This window comes from Mercenaria mercenaria, chromosome 8 (assembly GCF_021730395.1).
Source record: "Mercenaria mercenaria strain notata chromosome 8, MADL_Memer_1, whole genome shotgun sequence".
Classification (NCBI taxonomy): Eukaryota; Metazoa; Mollusca; class Bivalvia; order Venerida; family Veneridae; genus Mercenaria; species Mercenaria mercenaria.
Window position 1 is genome coordinate 56,713,906 of NC_069368.1, and position 19,334 is coordinate 56,733,239.

At 34.7% G+C, this 19,334-nt stretch overlaps 1 pseudogene; it reads left to right on the forward strand.

Moving 5' to 3' along the window:
• Window positions 1–918: 918 nt before the first annotated feature.
• Window positions 919–19,334, forward strand: part of LOC123565329 (uncharacterized) — a 28,567-nt pseudogene continuing 10,151 nt past the window's right edge.

Below are 19,334 nucleotides of genomic sequence, written 5' to 3' on the forward strand. Positions count from 1 at the left end.
ATTATTATTTAGCAATCCAGATCAAAGTTGAATGTTAAATCAAATGCACCCAATTAGAAAATATTCACTATATTATGTCCCTTTGATGTGTATGCTCTCCATGTTAAAGAAGAGTTACATTTCCTTGATCACAAAATTTTCGTTAACATGAAAATATTAAATGCTCATAACTCCACACTTCTGGTTAAAATATTGTCTATATTTCTGTTTTTGAGAAATATATGGACATTTGTTTTCATTTCAAAGCGTTTTAACTTCAAACCTATGATTTGAAAAACTTAGGTACTATCTCTAGAAACTGGGTCAAAGAAATACATGCAATAATTGCTCTCAGATACGCGGATATTTAAAGTGCAGGGCGGAATTGTGATTGTATTGGTAAGTGTTTATCGTACTGCCAGTCTTGCTTAGAAAAATCCAGAGATGAACTTGACATGATTATAAAGGTTCAGTTGTATCACAATAGGAATACCGGAGAAAGCACAAAAAGTCCAAAATTAGAGAGAAAAACAGACAAAATTATTACTTTCATGGCCAAAAAATATGTCGAGAAACTTGTGCTTTTGCACACGGTGTCTTCCATAAGACTGTCGATCGAATAGCAAGGTCAATTGACACAGACGGCTTGAGTGCACGTGTTCATGGTAATGTTGTCAAGTCCCCTAAACATGCTCTCACTCTAGCTGACACACAGAACATAAAGCAGTTTCTTGTTTCCTATGGAGCACAAAATGGCTTACCACTACCAGGGAGAAGTCTAATTTTAGAAACAAAAAATATATACTACTCCCGTCAGACAGAAACAAGGCGGATATTCATGCACTTTACTGTGCTGCAGCAGAGGAAAATGCATTCAGGAAAGTCTGCCTGTCAGAATTTAAAAAAATCTGGCTGGAACAATGTCCCTATTTGCTCATTATGAAACCATCAACTGATCTCTGTCTTAAGAAGTATGTACAAAGTATCAGAAACAGTGGAAATCTTACAGAGGAACAGAAGTTAGAAAAACTGCATGTTTATCAAGATCACATAGATAAAGTAAAATGCCAGAGACTTCAAGTCAAAAGTACAAAACAACAATATGCAGACCTGTCTGCTGAAGAAAAAAACAGAGGTAGATGTTGTACATTTTTTTATCTGTCACAGATGCGTATAGTTACACAACAATTATGCACATATATGACAGCTGAAAAAAAATATATATATATAGTACAGTAAAACAAGAAAAAAAAGTGATGTATTAAAGCGTCACAGTCAATTTTTGTTGTAATACCAATTAATATAGACCTCTTAAAAGGCTTATCTTTAGCAGTGAAGTGTAACATGTGTAAGGAGGATAAATTATACATGCATTTTTTTTTTCATTTTCACTATTGGTAATAAATTAAAAAGTATATATTTCTTTTTTTTTTTTCAATTATAATTGTGCAAGTACTCAATAAAAACTGTGTTTGTATTTTTTTCAGGACAACATCCAGCAGTTAGAGATTTACAGATACACTACAGTTTTGACTATGTCCAACAGGTGTTTTACCCTCACTATGCTCAGCAAGTAGGGACTTTGTAAATGTGGTTGCTTTGGAGTTTGCTGTGAATCTTCAGGTATATGATTTTAAAGTTAGTGTTCACAGTCAATATCAGTATCTTTCAGGTATAGGATTTTAAAGTTAGTGTTTACACTTGCTATGGTATCAGTATCCTAAAATGCTTTTTGTCAGTATCAGTTTCATATGAAATTCCAAATCACTAATCTAAAATACAATGAGTTCACATTCTTCAAGCAGGTCATGACCCCAGGAATCAAAGCTTCAGGCTTTAAGAGTATATTTCTTAAACTTTATATTGGAATTTACAGTGATAATTTTACTGAAATTTAGCGATGAGTGAAGTTATCTAAAGTAAGTCAGGTTATCTAAGCATTCAATTTCATTTGCAAGCTGTTGTGAAGCATTATCTATGAGAAATGATAGTTTTGTTCAGTGTGGATTAATTTCATGTTTAATGAGAACTTGAATGCATTTCTTATAGACACTGTTCTTGTTTTTAAGGCTCTCAGATTTTCTACTTAGTGGATGAGAAGTACAGTGCTGCTGTTGGTAGGGGTGCAAATAGTGTAGTATCCATGGTCCACCATCACTTCCAGCATCATGGCTATGGAGAGAAGAATGTGTCACTACATACGGACAACTGTACTGGACAAAATAAAAACAATGTGGTAATAAGGTAAGAATTTTTAATGAATAAATAAATATCATTATCAAGTACACTGTCACAGTTTGATGTTAAACAATTTAATATCACATAATCTTCTGACACTTCATTTTGAAAAGTCACAGGTTTCCGGCTCATATATGTTTGTTTATTACATACTTAGTAGTACACAGTATAAAGATTTAGCTGTATATGTAACAAATTCAAATGTGTAGCATTTTGTTGTTTAAAGTGATGTTCTGTTATGTAATGAGGACCCTGGGGTACTAAAATAAATAAAACCTTTTTTTTTCTAAGAAATAACTATTTCAATACACCTTTATTTTAGTTATGGAATGTGGCGTTTGATGATGGGTTTACATGATGCCTTGGAGTACAGCCTGATGGAAGCTGGGCATACAAAATTCAGTACTGACTGGCACTTTGGCCTTTGGAAGTATTAGTTGTTATCCTACTAAACTTTTATTTCATGCATCCGCTGTTACATTCCTAAACTGAAAGAATGTAGACATCAGAAATGAATCAGGCTTTCAGGAACATATTTTCATATATTATTCTTGAGCATCTTTTAATAGCAAGAATGTGTTTTTGTGTCATAACCAAGTATTCATAAACCTTGCTGCAAAACTCATGACTTTTAAGAGATAGCTTGCATCGAGACCACTCTTACTTTAAGAACCAGTTATGTTGCATTTATATGTATTTTAAGTTTAGAGACCATTATTTTCTCATCCCTTAGGAGGTCTTTTAAAACAGTTTGTACTGCATAGACTAAGAACCTTTCAAACCATTTAGGTACGTTGGCGTCACTCAACAGCGGAAACGTTAGAAGACATTTCTAAGACCGTCTCTGATTCTTCTCGTGGTGGACACAACATTCCCCAGCTAGTAGAGGACCTAACCAAACCAGTGGTATGTTATGACTAGGCAGAGTTCCTGAAGCAGTTTTTCAAACCAGTACCACATTTGAAAAAGTATCATCATTTTAGGTAGGGTTATATATAAGTATTTGATATAATTTGTAGAGACTAGAGCAATTATGTTAAGAGTGTTATTTATTACACGTTGAATCAATTACTCAGTGTAAAACTTTAAGTGACACATTGTAAAAACCTTAAATCCTTAAGTGTGACTGTTACTGAGATAAATGCATGACACTCGTAGAAATTGTTGCCTGTATTTATGTCTTAATTATGAAAACAAGACTGCTTCAAGCATGTAAAAGTACTGACCACTAGTGACCAGACATAACTGGACACATTGAAATGCATACACCAAACAGTCAAATTGATGACATTGTCTTGCTCACTACAGCAGACTACAACAGACAACAGAAATAACATAATTGTCATTTACTTCATTTTCAAAACCAGGTTTAAAAATTATTTGTTGAAATGAAATATTCCAAAATTATTGCCCTTTACTGAGTATAATATGTTGCTAAATCTTTTCATGAAAAGATGTTGCCATTGCACTAAAAATCCAATTGTAAATAAGTGTAATAGTAAAGGCGGCTTGTCTTATGAACTGCTATTCAGCATGGAAAACAAATACGAGAATGTCTTGTCTTTAATATTTGATACATTTATCATTACATTACAGAATGCCATACATAATCAAGGTCTTCGTATTGCTATTGGTGCATTCCGAACATCGCCAGTTGAAAGTTTATATGCTGAAGCAAACGAACCATCTCTTTACACACGCCGAGAAAAACTTTCACTGCAATATGCTTTAAGAGTGGCTGCCAACAAATCCAATCCTGCACATGAAATTATTTTTAAACCAAAGTACTCCGATTCATATAAGGAAAAACCAAAACAAATCAAACCGTTTGGATTTCGCATACAATCTTCTATGAATGAAACTGACTTTGAATTCGATGGTATTAAAGAAAATTCAATTCCAGATACACCACCATGGACCCTTCATATCCCTACAGTTCTTTTCGATTTGAAAACTGCCTTTAGAAAATCTGAAACAAACCCTGAAATATTCAAGTCAAAATATCATGAAATCAAATCAACTTACAAGGACTATTTTGCAATTTACACAGACGGTTCAAAAGATGAATCAAAGGTTGGCTGTGCTGCTGTCAGCCTCCTTCATCAATCAAAATTACGTTTGCCAAATAATGCAACAATATTTTCAGCCGAGGCCAAAGCTATTGATTTAGCGCAAAATTTTATATCAAGAAATAGTGCAGACAAATTTATTATCTTTTCCGACTCGCTTTCTGTTTTACAGTCAATTCATAACCGAAATATGGAAAATCCATTCATTCAAAATATTCTTCTCAGGCTTCATGAACTATCTTTAAAAAAGTTTATCATATTTTGTTGGATTCCTAGTCATGTTGGTATTCATGGAAACGAGGATGCTGATATTGCAGCAAAGAAATCCCTTTTATTATCACAATCTGATTTGAAATTACCACATACCGATTTTAGGCCCAATATAAACAAATACATTTTATCTAAATGGCAATCGTCATGGAACCGTGCTTCATTCAATAAACTGCATGATATCAAACCTACTCTAGGGGAATGGCACCAAGGGAACAGATCTGTCTGCAGGGAGGAAGTTGTTCTTTCTCTCTGTCGAATAGGTCATACCCGTTTGACTCACTCTTACCTTTTGAATAAAGAAGATCAACCCGAATGTAAGCCATGTCAAACACCGCTAACTATTAAACACATTTTAATCGACTGTGTGGACTTTGCTACACAACGCAGTACATATTATGACGTTCAATCTTTGAGAGAATTATTTGACAACGTTCCAGTCGGAAATATTTTATCGTTTTTAAAGCAGATAGGAATATATCAAAAGATCTAACACTTCTTATTTTTATTTACATCTTGCAATATTATTATGTTTGCAGCTGATATTTTAACACACACGTACATACATTTTTCAATTACTGCTTTTAGATATGCTTTACATTTTTACATGGATGCTTTTAGATATGTTTTACATTATTCATAGCGTTCTTTACATTTTTACATGGATGTTTTTAGGTATGCTTTACATTTTTACATCTATGTTTAGGCTTTGCAGTTGGCGTTTGCAATATGACTTCTTCTCGGCGATATATGACCATTTTGTGTCGATTCGCCGTAAAACCCAACTCACTCACTCACTCTGTAATGATCCGGTGTTGTATTTGTGAAGGATTACAACTTCAGCGGTGCGACAGATATTGATATCCTTAGGCAGGGCTTTGATATCGCAGGAAAATTTCCTAATCGTTTTACTATTCCTGAGCTGGATGTCTGTAGGCAGTGGTACTTATATAATGAGATAGCACCACTTTGCAACAACAGCAGTATGTGCCCAAAGCCAGCAGTACCAAAACCGTCAAAAGTTAAAACTCAGGCGTTTAAAACGAGAAGTGAATGAAAAATGTGTAAAACATTTTAATATATACAGAGAAATATCAGCTCAATGTGTTTTCTGAAACGTTCAGTAATTAATTTGAATGTGTTTTGTACTTTTTTAAAGGTTAAAGACCTAAATTTAATATTTGAAAATATGAACAAATACTTCATATTGTTTATGTTAACAATTGAATTTACAAGTTAATGTGTACCACAGAACACAGTATAAATATGTTCTTCCTCTAGAACACTAGTAGATTATTAAACAATGGACTATTAATGCATGGCAGTTAATTATGAATGTAGTTCTACATACACAATTTATGTAATATATAAAGTGAAGTTAAAGATATTTTATGAGATGTTCTACCTTTGAAGTAATCATCTAAGTATTTAATATTTTAGTGAATGATAGCCACTGGGAATATATACAATGTGGAAATATTTAATGCAACTAAGGTGAAAAAACTACCCTCCAGAATGAATATGTTTGAAATGATATGTTACTTGAAAAAGTATGTAAAATCAGAGAATCCTTTATAAAAATAGATTCGTCATTTTACAAAAAAGTGTTGTTGCCATGGAAACAAAACTTAAGTATTAAGTATGTGTGCTTTCATATTAGAGTAAAATAACTTTGAATAACATGTAAACACTTTATTTTTGTAAAATCAACACTGATACATTTGATTTTTAATTGACATTGTCATTGAGCAATGTGTCATACATTTGAAGTAGATTGATGCATTTAAGTATTTAATATTTATGGAATGGCCTTTAGATATTATTTGGATAAACATAAATCAGAAATATACAAGTTCTTTTAATTCTAGGGAACTAATATACTGGTACAACAGTGGAATGATTTAATTTACCTTGTTTTAGCACCAGATGTAGGCTGAAGTCTCTGTTGACTTGATTTTTTAGCAATTTTGATGTTTTGTTGCTATGGAAACTTGAATTTTGATATTTTTTTTTCCATATGAAATAGCATATTCATAGTTTGTTAACATTATCATCAGTGCTAATTGTGTTAAATATATTTGAAACTGATGGAAAAATATGAAATTTAAATATTATTAAATGATGTAAGTACATGATTTTTTTCTTTATTATTATTTTTAAACAAAAAAAAAATGCAAGTTTGTGATAGAGAGTTGCTGTCAAAAACAATGCTGTAACTTTGGTAATTTTTAACATTAAGGTCTAAAATTTTGAACTTATGTTAAGGACACATCTACAGTTCAGAATAAGTGAAAAACTCAATTTCCATAAAAATGTTCATTTGAGACCATTTTGTCATGGCTTGTCACAATTATTGTGTCGGTGTGAAATTAAACCCTACAAAAACAAAATTAATCAGCCGTAAAGCTGGCAAGAACGTAGCAGGCTACTTATTTAAGTTTTTAAAAAAGAGATTGTTTAAACATATTTTATTGCAAACGATACATGTTTATAATACAAATAAACACATGCGTTAATTTAACATAGATTAATGAGAATTAGAAAAGCATGTTAATGTATACATTGAAATCAGAAGCTAAAGGGTTGGGCCACAAGTTTTCCCAACATTAGCGACGGCCCTTCCCCAAGAGTAGATTAAGGTAAAAGATGGATCTAGAATTTAGTATAAACATATATTGTTATACAGAGAATGATGATACAAAAAATATACAAAACAAAAATGTCTAGTTCAATAAAGAATGACAAAAAGCTGAAGAAAAAAAAACTAAAGATTTTGAAACCTGATCAACCTCGATTCTCGTGCCTCGTGTGCCCCGGAATTTACTGTTATGATTGAGATCAGCGACGAAGTACTTACAATTATGATAAAGTACATAAACAACATTTAGTTATTGGACGTTTCAAAGCGTCTAGTTAATTTAATCAATCGCTGGACTTAGAGTAGAATTTTCTTCATCGGTTAAAAAATCAAAACCAAAAAGCAATATTTTACAGTTAAGAGGATGATATTGTCTAGTATTGGTAAACAGTTGGAGTCTTTGGTTTATATATATATATATATATATACGGACAGCGAAAGAAGAAATGTTCAGCATCTTCACACAAATTGCCGCACGTACATTGTGGATTACCTCGTAGATGATTGTTGAATAAGTCGTTATTTAAGCTACTGCAATTGTTTCGTATTCGGGCATGATGCACTTGCAGGAAGCGGTCACGTACAAGAAAATGTGTAGGGAAAACGGTTGTGTTCAATAGTTTTAACAGCTTTCTTTTAAATGAGGCGAGAGTTTCTGAATTTCGAGTTTCTATATCTAAATCATTCCAAACCTTAATAGATGATGGCAGTACTAATTTGGAATAAATTTCAAGACGACGGGCAACAGTTGCGTAATCGAAATGATTTCTCAAGTTGTATGAATTCGTGTTACTAACCATATCAGGTAAAAGTTCATTTAAATAGCTCGGTTAATCGCCATTTTTGTATTTGAAAATAAGAACTAGTTTTTGTAATTTACGTCTATCGGATAACGAAACCCAGCCAATTTTATTTATCAGGTTACTAGTATTTATGGAAACAGATCTTGTTAAATCGGTTACTGTTCTAGCAGAATCATTTTGGATTTTCTCAAGCAATTCTTTTTCGTATGCTGTACAATTATCCTAAATAATAGAAGCATACTGTAAAATTGGCCTTACGTAGGAGATGTAGATTTGATTGAGAGTTGCTCTTTTAAATTTAAATTTTAAAAATTTCATTGTCCCTAATACTTGAGATGCTGAAGAAGGTATGTTTGAAATATGTGTATGCCAAGTGCCATCATCACAAAACGTAACATCCAAGATGTTTGTGTGTTTGAACATAGCTGAGGTGAACATTGTCAAAAAGTAAGGCGGGTCTAGCAATATTGTTTATTTTGGCAAGAGTAAAAAACATTACTTCTGTTTTAGAGGAATTAAAATTTACTAGCCATTTTTGAGCCCCATTTGATATCATATGTAAATCATGGTTTAGTATTGTTTCGATGTATTCAACATTGTCAGAACTAACGGCGAGTGAACTGTCGTCAGCATACAGCCGAGATATACTTAAAAGAGACTCGGTAATGTCCAGGATATCGCAGATACAGGTAAAGAGATCCCAGGAAAAGAAACGTACAGCCCACACAAACCTATGCCTGATATTGAAATTTCAACACAAGGTATCGAAAAACCTCTTAGCAACCTTAATCCCCATAAAGTTGCAGGGCCCGACCAAATAAGACCGGTCGTACTTAAGAATATTAGCCAAGTGATCTCCCCTATCCTTACAAAACTCTTCCAAAAATCCCTGCAGTCCAGTTCTCTGCCAGATATATGGAATATGGCGAATGTCGCTCCCATCTTTAAGGAAGGCTCTAGGTCAGACCCAGCCAACTATCGCCCAATATCTCTTACCTGTATCTTGTGTAAAACCCTGGAACACATTGTATGCTCTAGCATAACAAAACACGTCACAAAGAACAATATGTTCTATGAATTGCAGCATGGTTTCCAAGAATAAAGGTCTTGTCAAACACAGTTACTAATGTTAGTAGAGGATATCCTTCAATTCTTGAACCTGAAATTTCAAGTTGACCTCATACTCCTTGACTTTTCAAAGGCGTTCGAAATGGTCAACCATGAAAAACTACTCTACATGCTGCATTTCTATAGTGTAAGGGGTCATACTCTTAAAGGGATTAAAGCTTTCCTTGATAACAGGTCACAGTCAGTGGTAGTTAACGGGTCCACATCAGGCACCATACCAGTCTCCTTAGGTGTTCCCCAGGGTTCGGTCCTCGGGCCTCTCTTATTTCTTATCTATATCAACGATCTACCTGACTTTGTTAAACACTCTAAAGTTCGCCTTTTTGCCGATGACACGGCCATCTACCTTTCTCTGACTGTCTCTTCCCATTCAAGCCTACTACAGCGAGACTTACAGCAACTGGAATTCTGGTAAACAAAATGGGACATGAAATTCAATCCGTCTAAATGCCAAGTATTACAGATCACTAAGCGTAAAACACCTATACCAACACAGTACCTTTTACACAAAACCATCTTACAAACAGTACCATCTGCAAAATACCTTGGCATAACTATATCACACAACCTTACATGGAATGACCACATTGATAACATCACCAAAAAAGCAAATCAAACATTTGGTTTCCTAAGACGTAACATCAAAGTGCACTCAGAAGGGTTAAAATCACAAGCATACAAAACACTTGTACGGCCCCAGCTGGAGTACAGTTCCACTGTGTGGTCCCCCCACTCTGAAACACTTATTGATCAGTTTCAGTCTGTGCAGCGCAGGGCTGCACGCTGGGCCAAGCGCGATTACGGCCGTACATCCAGTGTAGACAACATGCCGACTTCCCTAAATTGGCGACGCCTTGCACTCCGTCGCATTGACCAGCGCCTGGTTATGTTTTATAACATCTTGTATTACCAGGTCGCCATCCCACTACCGGACTACCTAACACCCAACACTAGATCTTCCAGAACCACTCATTCCCAGGCATTCGTTTAAGTTTCACCCTCATCCAACTATCATAAATTTTCATTCTTCCCTAGAACAGTATATCATTGGAATGCCTTGCCCTCAGATGTTGTCAACTCGTCTGGGCCAGTGTTCTGTCAGGCTGTAAGCCAGATTGAGCACATCTCACCTTAAATACACGTGCCCTATTTTAACCATCCTTGCATAAAAACTACTTTTTTCACTGGCTCCGCTCATGTATAAACGGGGGAAAAATCGTGTGCAAACAAGGCAATTCACGTGCTGTTAATACATGATTTTTATTTTTGAAATGCTTTGCCAGGGGCGTATGTATGTATTCCTGCGCAGACTGATATTTGGCATCTGCATCTTGTTTCTTCCATAATAACCTCTTCTTGTAGCATTATAGATACAATGTAATCCATAGTATGTTTAGCTGTATCAGTTTCCAACCCCAAACGTACTGCCCCCATCAATGTTCGCACTAGCTTCTCTTAGAGTTTACTCCCTTTACAAAGCGTCTGTTCAGTTATTGTAAATAACTGTGAATAAATAAGTATCGCGTGTAACTTGTGCTATTGCCCGTTTTTAGGTATTATATTAATGATTTTTGTTAGTATCAGTCGGTTTGTTTTTACCTGATTGTTCGCAGAATTCATATAATAAACCTCGAAAGCTAGTCACTAGCATCGTACTCATCCGTACTCTGTCTGTTCGTACTCAAAATAATTCGAATGTAAAGTTGTTATTCTTAAAATAATTGTGTTCCTGTTTATCAAATTTTTTAGTTATATGCAAAATTATGTGTAATGTAACGTTTGTAATAACTAGAAATAAAAATAAGATGCTCAAAAATCTTCAAATCACGTTTTAGTAGTGTTTTTGTTATGTGTGCCCCGGTAATGGATATTTAAAACATGTTTACCGTTTCCAAGAACAACAAGAATGGTAAATAAAAAATGTACCGGAATCGTCAAGTCATCACATATGAAAACAATGCATTTAGTCGTCGTGTAATGTTTTTTTATGCAAGAATAGCGACAATACACGTTTGTTTTGTGTATTAACGCCTGCGGAAGCCCTTGGGATATGTTTGTGACCTCGACCTTCGGTCTCGGTCACAAACAATCCCGCGGGCTTCTGCAGACGTTAATACACAAAAAAAAACGTGTATTACCCCTACATTCTCCTTCTTTCTTTTTAATACTACTTTTTACTCATTTTAACATTTTTGCTAGTTGACGCGCAAAGTCTAGGTCCCCAGCAGGGGTTTGACTATACGGAAGATAGATAATGTCGTTTACGAAAATTAGAAAACACAAAGGCCCTAATACTGATCCTTGAGGCACTCCTGCATTTACTTGTGTTTCACAAGTATAGGAAGATCCAATAAAGACTTTTTGGCTTCGATTGTTCAGATAACTAGTGATCCGGTTTATTATGTTTCCGTTTATACCACATTGTCTAAGTTTGAAAGTGAGCCCTGAATACCATACCCTATCAAAAGTTTATTTATGTCGCAGAATATAATACAAGTAGATTTTCGTCCATCAAAAGCCGAACAAATTTGATTATATATATCAATTAACTGGTAGACCGTCGAATGGCCTGGAAGACAACCTGACTGTTTATCATATATAAGATCATTTGCGTGTAAGTAGTTGTATATATATTTGAACACTACTCGTTCCATGACTTTACCCATGCAACTTATAAGATATATAGGACGGTAGTTTGATGCAATATTTTTATCACCCTTTTTACAAAGAGGCATTACATGTGCACCTTTCCACAAATCCGGATATATATTTTCCTGAATTGACCTATTGAAAACTAGAGTTGTCACAGGAGTGACGAATTATACCCCCACAATATGGCCTTGTCACAGAACTAAGCCAATGTCAAAGCCGAACTTGACTGACCTTTGACCTACTGACCACAAAATCAATAGAGGCCATCTGCTAGTCATAATCAACCTCCCTAAAAAGTTTCATGATCCTCGTCCCAACCGTTCTCAAGTTATTGGCCGTTAAATGTTAAAATGATCTTTGACCTTTTGAACAAAATCAATACGGGTCTTCTGCTTGACATGACCAACCTCCAGATTAAGTTTCCTGATCCTAGTCCCTTTGACCTACTGACCCCAAATTCAAACTTAACCTGTATTTTCTGATGTTACATCTGTGTACTAAAATTATTTAAATCGGTCAAGCCTTTCATGAGTTATCATCCGGAAACCATGAAAACCAACGGACCGACCGATTGACCGCCGACGCCGAGCTCACTCCTATATACCCCCCCCCCCCCCCCCCCCTCAAGAAACTTCGTTTTGTAGGGGTATAATAATTATAGATTATTAGCTTTGTATCGCGAAATATGCACGAGTTCTTCAGTGGAAATATTGCGCGACTTTTGGAGCGCAATATTCTGCGCTGAAGAACGAGTGCATATTTCCCATGCAAAGATATACCTTTTATTACATACGCTCTACACGTATAAATATTGTAAATATATAAATATGTTCAATAGCCTGAACAGGACTGACAATACTGAACTAAATAGAAAAAAATAGTACAACAACACGCACTGAATTACGTCACACACCCGATATGAAATTCAGGCGTCAGTATATGGAAAAATATTGACGTTTCCGGTACCAGTGTAACTTAACGGGGAATAGAAACGAGTATGTGATAATAGTTAATGGTACACAATAAAATCTGGAAAGTAGATCCCTCGGAAGCACCAAAAACAATGCAAACAGTGAAATTGCAGACTCGTTTGATCGAGTCTGTTCATGAGCAGTAATGGAAATGCAACACTTCCACGCCCCTAGCACCGCTTAAGCAGTATCAATCTTCAATCTAAATGAGTTGAAATCAATGATCCGAAGGACCAGAAATATAACAACACTGAGATGAAGTCGGGGCGATTTCACGCCGCCACACAGCACTTAACATCCGCTGTTGTGAAGTAAAAAATCTGGAAAGTAGATCCCTCGAACACCAAAAAATTGCAGACTCGGTTTGATTGAGTTGTTCAGACAGAAATGGAAAATGCAACATTGCCACGCCCCCTAGCAACTGTTCACGTGTTCCTTACATGCGATGATTATTCATCTGGCGTGTTTGCTTAAATTATGTTAAGGTTAGATAGGACATCAATGTTCTTGTCAGTACTGTGATACTTTGTAGTTGTTGTCAGTTTCTAGAAAAGTTTGTAAACTTGCTTGCGATCATCAAATTTGAAACTGACGAAACAATAATCGTTTAAAGTATTAGCTTTCTCAGTATCAGTAAAAGAATACGTGCCATTTTCATTTAATAAAGGAGGGATAAAATCACATTTTGATGAATTTCTTGACGAGCATTTTAACGGTTTTCCAATATTGCAGGATCATTCAGTTTGACTAAAGTACTTGATCTTCTAAACGAGATCTGAGAACGACCCATTCACATTCTTACTGTATATTTTGGATTCAGTATTGCTATTTTTATTTATCCAATCAGACGACTTGTTCGAATGTCAAAGAGTAAGAAAAATGTGCAGTCATTCTAGGCTCGAACCGGACAAAGCAAGTGGCCTACCGACTGAGCTGCCGGCTATCTAATACATTACACATAAGAATGTAAATATCAAAAGTCAACGGCTACAGTAGATTTGCAGTTTTAAGTTAGGCTCTGATTGGCTAGCGAAAGGGTCGTCAGAACGAGGCTATGAATAGGTCGTTCTCAGATCCTATGCGTAGCGTAATAGGAGATGTACTTCAGTCAGATTGAGGATCATTAGAATTAATATCATTTAGCGTAAATACAATGTTATTTAAGTTTCAGTTTCAGTTTCAAGTTTATTGGCATAATCAGCAAACAATTTGCCTTTGGCCATTTACAAACAAAAAAATACTATGGCAAAGACACATATACATACACAAATCATAACGGATACTTAATACATGTATACACATTTATTCAATATACATTTAAGAAACAGTTAAGTTTTTCAGGGCGTTTTTTCTTATCAACAGGCATTCTTTAATATATTTAGATATTTTTATCTGCAAACCTTTACTTTTTGTCGACATAAGCGAATTAAATTTCTGTATACAAGGCCAAGATATGTTTCTAAAGTATTTACTACGAACTGTTCTGAATTTGTCACAACATAACATAAAATGATATTCCGATTCATCTGCCTTTTGATTGCACAATATACATAGTCTGTTTTCTCTTACTGTACCATTATATCTGCCACTTTCTATACAAAGGTTATGAGATGACAATCTTAATCTAGAGAAATATTTTCTTAAGTCATCATTTGTACTATTACAAAGTTAATCTTCAAAAACAAAATCATTTTTATATTTACAATAATAGTTTAGTTTCGGCATGTTATGCATGGTTTCTCTCCATTCTTGAATATACTGGTCACGGATTCTGCGCTGTATAGTTGGGAATAATTTACAGTTCTATCAAAATTAAGTCTTACGTTACTAAAACCTTAAAGAACATTTCTTTTGCATGTTTATTCCTATTGTTAACTTTGTTTGAAACGTATCCAATCAGATGATTTACTAGAGTTTGTCGCTATTCGTTTTAAACGATCACGTTTTCTAGATGTTTTACGTATTTCAGAATTATACCAGGGTCGGTCTCGTGGATGAACGGTTACATATTTATAAGGGACGTTTGATTTTAAATTAACTAAGTCCAGAAACGTTTGGGTAAATTTCAAAGTAGCCAAATTTATATCTTCATTGCGTAGGAAAGACCAGTCAGTGTTACGTATGGATTCATTTAACGACTCGTAATTAGCATTATTACAATTCCAAACACGTCTTTTGTAAGATGCGTTGGTATCGCCACTCGCTTTATGATATACGTAGGTGCCATAATGATCACTAATACGATTGTCAGTTTTGAAAGTACCGGAGTGAAGATATGATATATTTCTTGTAAATCCAATGGGGTCCAGTAACGTTCTTGAGTATGTACTTATTCTGGTAGGCTCAGAAATGATATTTTCCATATTATTTCACGTTAAAACATCTCTATATTTGTTATTATTCATGTTTAACTGGTCTTCATTAATGTCACCTACTGTTATTATTTTATGGCATGATTCTGTCGCTTGTTCAATGCAAATGTTAAATCTATTCCAAAATTGTACAGGGGTATTAGGTGGGCGATAAATATTACATAATAGATATGTTTCGTTTTTATTTCTGAATTCAACCCACAAAGACTCCGGAAGTAAATATTATAGTTCTTGGACACGTCTGGATATTAAATGCGACGAGTAGACCACCTGAATGGGCAGAACTGTCTTTTCTGTAAAATTTGTCAGATCCATCAAGCATAACTGTGTTATCTTGTATATAAATTGATAGTTTGCTTTCTGTAAAACATTAGATGTCATAATCACAGAGATGCAAAACATGCACCAAAGGGCTTATTATTGCAATATTAGCCATTTCTAGAAATGTTTTTGTTTGGAAATATATTTTGTCATCTTTTACGGTGCGTCAATTTGAATATATCATATGCATTTTAAGTATGTGTGTTGAAAAATTCAGGACTGTCTTTCCACATCTACTAAACATGCTAACAAAACCTATGCATATCCCTAATAAAGAAGATGCAGTTTACCAAGTATGTCTGGACTATAATGAACCTATTACATTTTATATACATAAATGCTAACTAAACCTTTCAGACAGCTGCCCTTTATTGCGATATTTGGAGTCGAAAGGCGTTTCTTTGATTAACCTGCACGCATCTACTAATGGATTTGGTTGATATTCTTCTGGATTACAGTGCCTTTTCTTCACATAATGTTTTATTATATCATCTGAAAATCGAAATTATGCATCGTGACGTTGTGTAAAAATTAGACTATTTGAATAGTAGGAAAACTGGTATACAGTAATTTAGAATGATAACGTGATTCGAATTTAAGCTTTCCAACCATTTTAGCCCTTAGTTACGTTACACGATTCACTGCAGAAGGATATTCGCCAACTCAGTATTGCATACATTTACTTCCAAACTTATTCCATCATTTCATCTTAAGATTATATTTGGAAGTGAGTAACTGTTGTTGTAACTGTTGTCGTTTTCTGCCGCTGAGATTTAACTAATTGTACTGTCAGATCTCCTAAAACCCGCGACGGCCGTGACGACTGTGAAGTTATCATCATGGAAAATCTAGTTTTGTCACGGGGTCTGTCACGGGTTTTGATGTTTGCATTATTTTTGTCGCTTCAATTCACAAAACAATGTTACACCATCACATCACGGGCAATTCATAATAACGACATATGTCAGTTCTAACGATGTTATTACGTGACGACTTTAAATTTAATTACAACACCGTCACGTGATTGTATTAGTACCGTCGTCAGCTAAAATGGGCAAAAAATTATTTCATTGTTTTTGGAACATTTTCTCCATCTAATACGGTCGAACTGTCGATATCGGCGCTTCCGGCCAGACCAAAAGGTGCTGAAACACCGATTTTCAAAGAGGAAGGCTTCAAAAACAAAAAAAGGATTGGAGAGCCGATGAAAATAGGTGAACCAAGGAACTGTGGGTATGCCTCGCCGAAATCCAAGACTGAAGAAAAATATTTTTATATTCAGAAGAATTCGTATATGACATAAGTTACTTATATAGGAGAGAGAAAAATATTACCCGGTGAAAAATATATGATAAAGAATTTGAAATTTCTGTGACATAGAAACTTTCTAAATAACGAAATTAAAGAAAACATTTTTTATCATGTAAATTTTGGAATTTATACCAGTTTCTAATCACTTGTGTCAATTACTTAATATGCTAAGTAACGAAGTGAAAATTTAAGTAGGTGAAACCAATTTGTCATGAAATTTGTTTAGTTTGCCTCAGTTATTGGTTCAAATATTTTAGTACTTTTTTCATTTTTTTTTTCAAACCGGACATGCACTCATCAACATGAAAAACAAACATGGTGGCATACGCTTACGATTGCTAAATATGACAGGAGTCACATTAAGTAAATATGTTTAAAATTTAAAAAATGAAATCTGTCCATAGAAAAAAAAATAGAAAATGTCCTCAAGATATCTACTAAATCGTTAACAAGAAAGGGCAGACATATAAACTGCGTGCCTTAAGAGGAAAATAAAACCCAGTATGTTTATCTGCTTGTTATGATCATTTTAATTTCAGATGTTCACTTTCCTTGGACATTTCACGGAACATTTTCATAACAAAGTGGAATACAAACGTTTGTCCCGCTTAATGCTGTCATTTGCAACGTTACTGGGCTATCAATGCCGATTGTGACTGATCTTTCAACTAAACATTTCAATCAAAATGTAAATGTCTTAGACTGACATGAGTATAAATCAATATATCCCATTTCTTTGACAGATTTATTATGAGCAAATAAATGCTTTAATCATGGATAACAAAAAAAACAGATCTATTCTTAAGTTACTCTTGCTACACAGAACGGGGCGGCAGCAACAACACGCCAAGCACACTAATGTAAGCAAAAAGTAAAGTTTAAGTGCTTTCAGTGGGCGGCTATTGATAAACAAACAGTGACCTGTAATAAATGTACTGTATAGTGTTTATACAATCGATATTCTGGTGGTGGACTTAAAAGTTATTCAATTGGATTTACCTACGAACCCAAGTTCGGTACCCCTACGAAGGGGGTGAAGATAGAAGAATAAAGAATAAAGAATATGGCTGCAAAAGCCAAAATAGCCGATTTTGGACCTTAAAGGGTCCATAACTCTTGAACCCAAGAAGGAATCTGGCCAGTTCAAGAAAGGAAGCAAGATCTTGTGGTGATACAAGTTGTGTGCAAGTTTGGTTAAAATCAAATCATAAATGAAGCTGCTATTGTACAGACAAGGTCAAAATAGCTAATTTTGGCCCATTCAGGGGCCATAACTCTGGACTCCATTACGGGATCTGGCCAGTTCAAGAAAGAAACCGAGATCTTATGGTGACACAAGTTTTGTGCAAGTTTGATTAAATTCAAATCATAAATGAAGCTGCTATTGTGCAGACAAGGTCAAAATAGCTAATTTGGTCCTTTCAGGGGCCAAAACTCTGGAAACCCATAATGGGATCTGGCCTAGTTCAAGAAAGGAACCAAATCTTACGGTGTACAAGTTGTGTGCAAGTTTGGTTAAAATAAATAAATAAATGAACCCTGTGCAAAATTGTTGCAGACGAGAGGACACAAATAGCTATTTGGTCACTTTCAGGTGGCCTAAAAACTCTGGAAAACCGATAATGGTGTCTGGCCAGTTTCAAGAAATGATAACCGACATTCTTATAGGAAATTAGCAATAAAGTTTTGTGCTTGTTTTGGTTAAAATTGTGCAAAAATCAATACATGAAATCACTTCATCATTTGCAGACAAGACAATTGATTTATGAACGTCACGCGAACGAGGCGCATAATATGGAATAAGAAGGCGTGGTATTCAACATAAAAGTGACCCTTTTTCACTATTTGACAGTGTGTAGCTTAAACAATTAATAGAAATAGAACTTACAATTTAAAATTCTCACAGGTTGACATTTCACAGATTCATTGTCGTTTCCAATGGCTTATATTTTTATAGGGTTGCCTGGTCAGCGATGCGAATATGTAGGTTTTTGTCCTTTCTGCTCCTTTTCCGACTGATTTCGTAACATTACTCTGTGTTATCATTCGAAATATTAATCCATTTAAACTGGCCGTGTTGCATTGAAATTTCGATATGGTACCTAATGTGTAAGCCATAAATAATTATAGGTTTCTATTTCAATGTCAAACGGAAATTTATGCTTAAGCGGGTAATTTCAACTATATATAATGCTCAGCGCTTAAGTTCAATTACAATCCGTTTTACTACCTCACTGGTTCATCTAAAAAAACTTTAAGAGTGAACGTTTAGAATTCGAATGCTTTTAAGAATGAATGCGACTATTAGCATCATATATGGGGTATAATCGCATTACACTGTTAAACAACCATATTGATCCAGCACGACTAATCCCTGATTCATTGGAAATTTTATACTGTATCAGGTAAGTTTATTGTACTGGTAAAGAAAATAAAAGAAATGCAGACTATCTAGACCAGCGCTACAAGAATGATCCCATATAATTTATATCATGAATCGTCTGTATGAGAACATGTTCAATACACAATCTAGTTAAATCGAACAAATCATTAAAAACAAGGATAAATATCAGTCAAATTTA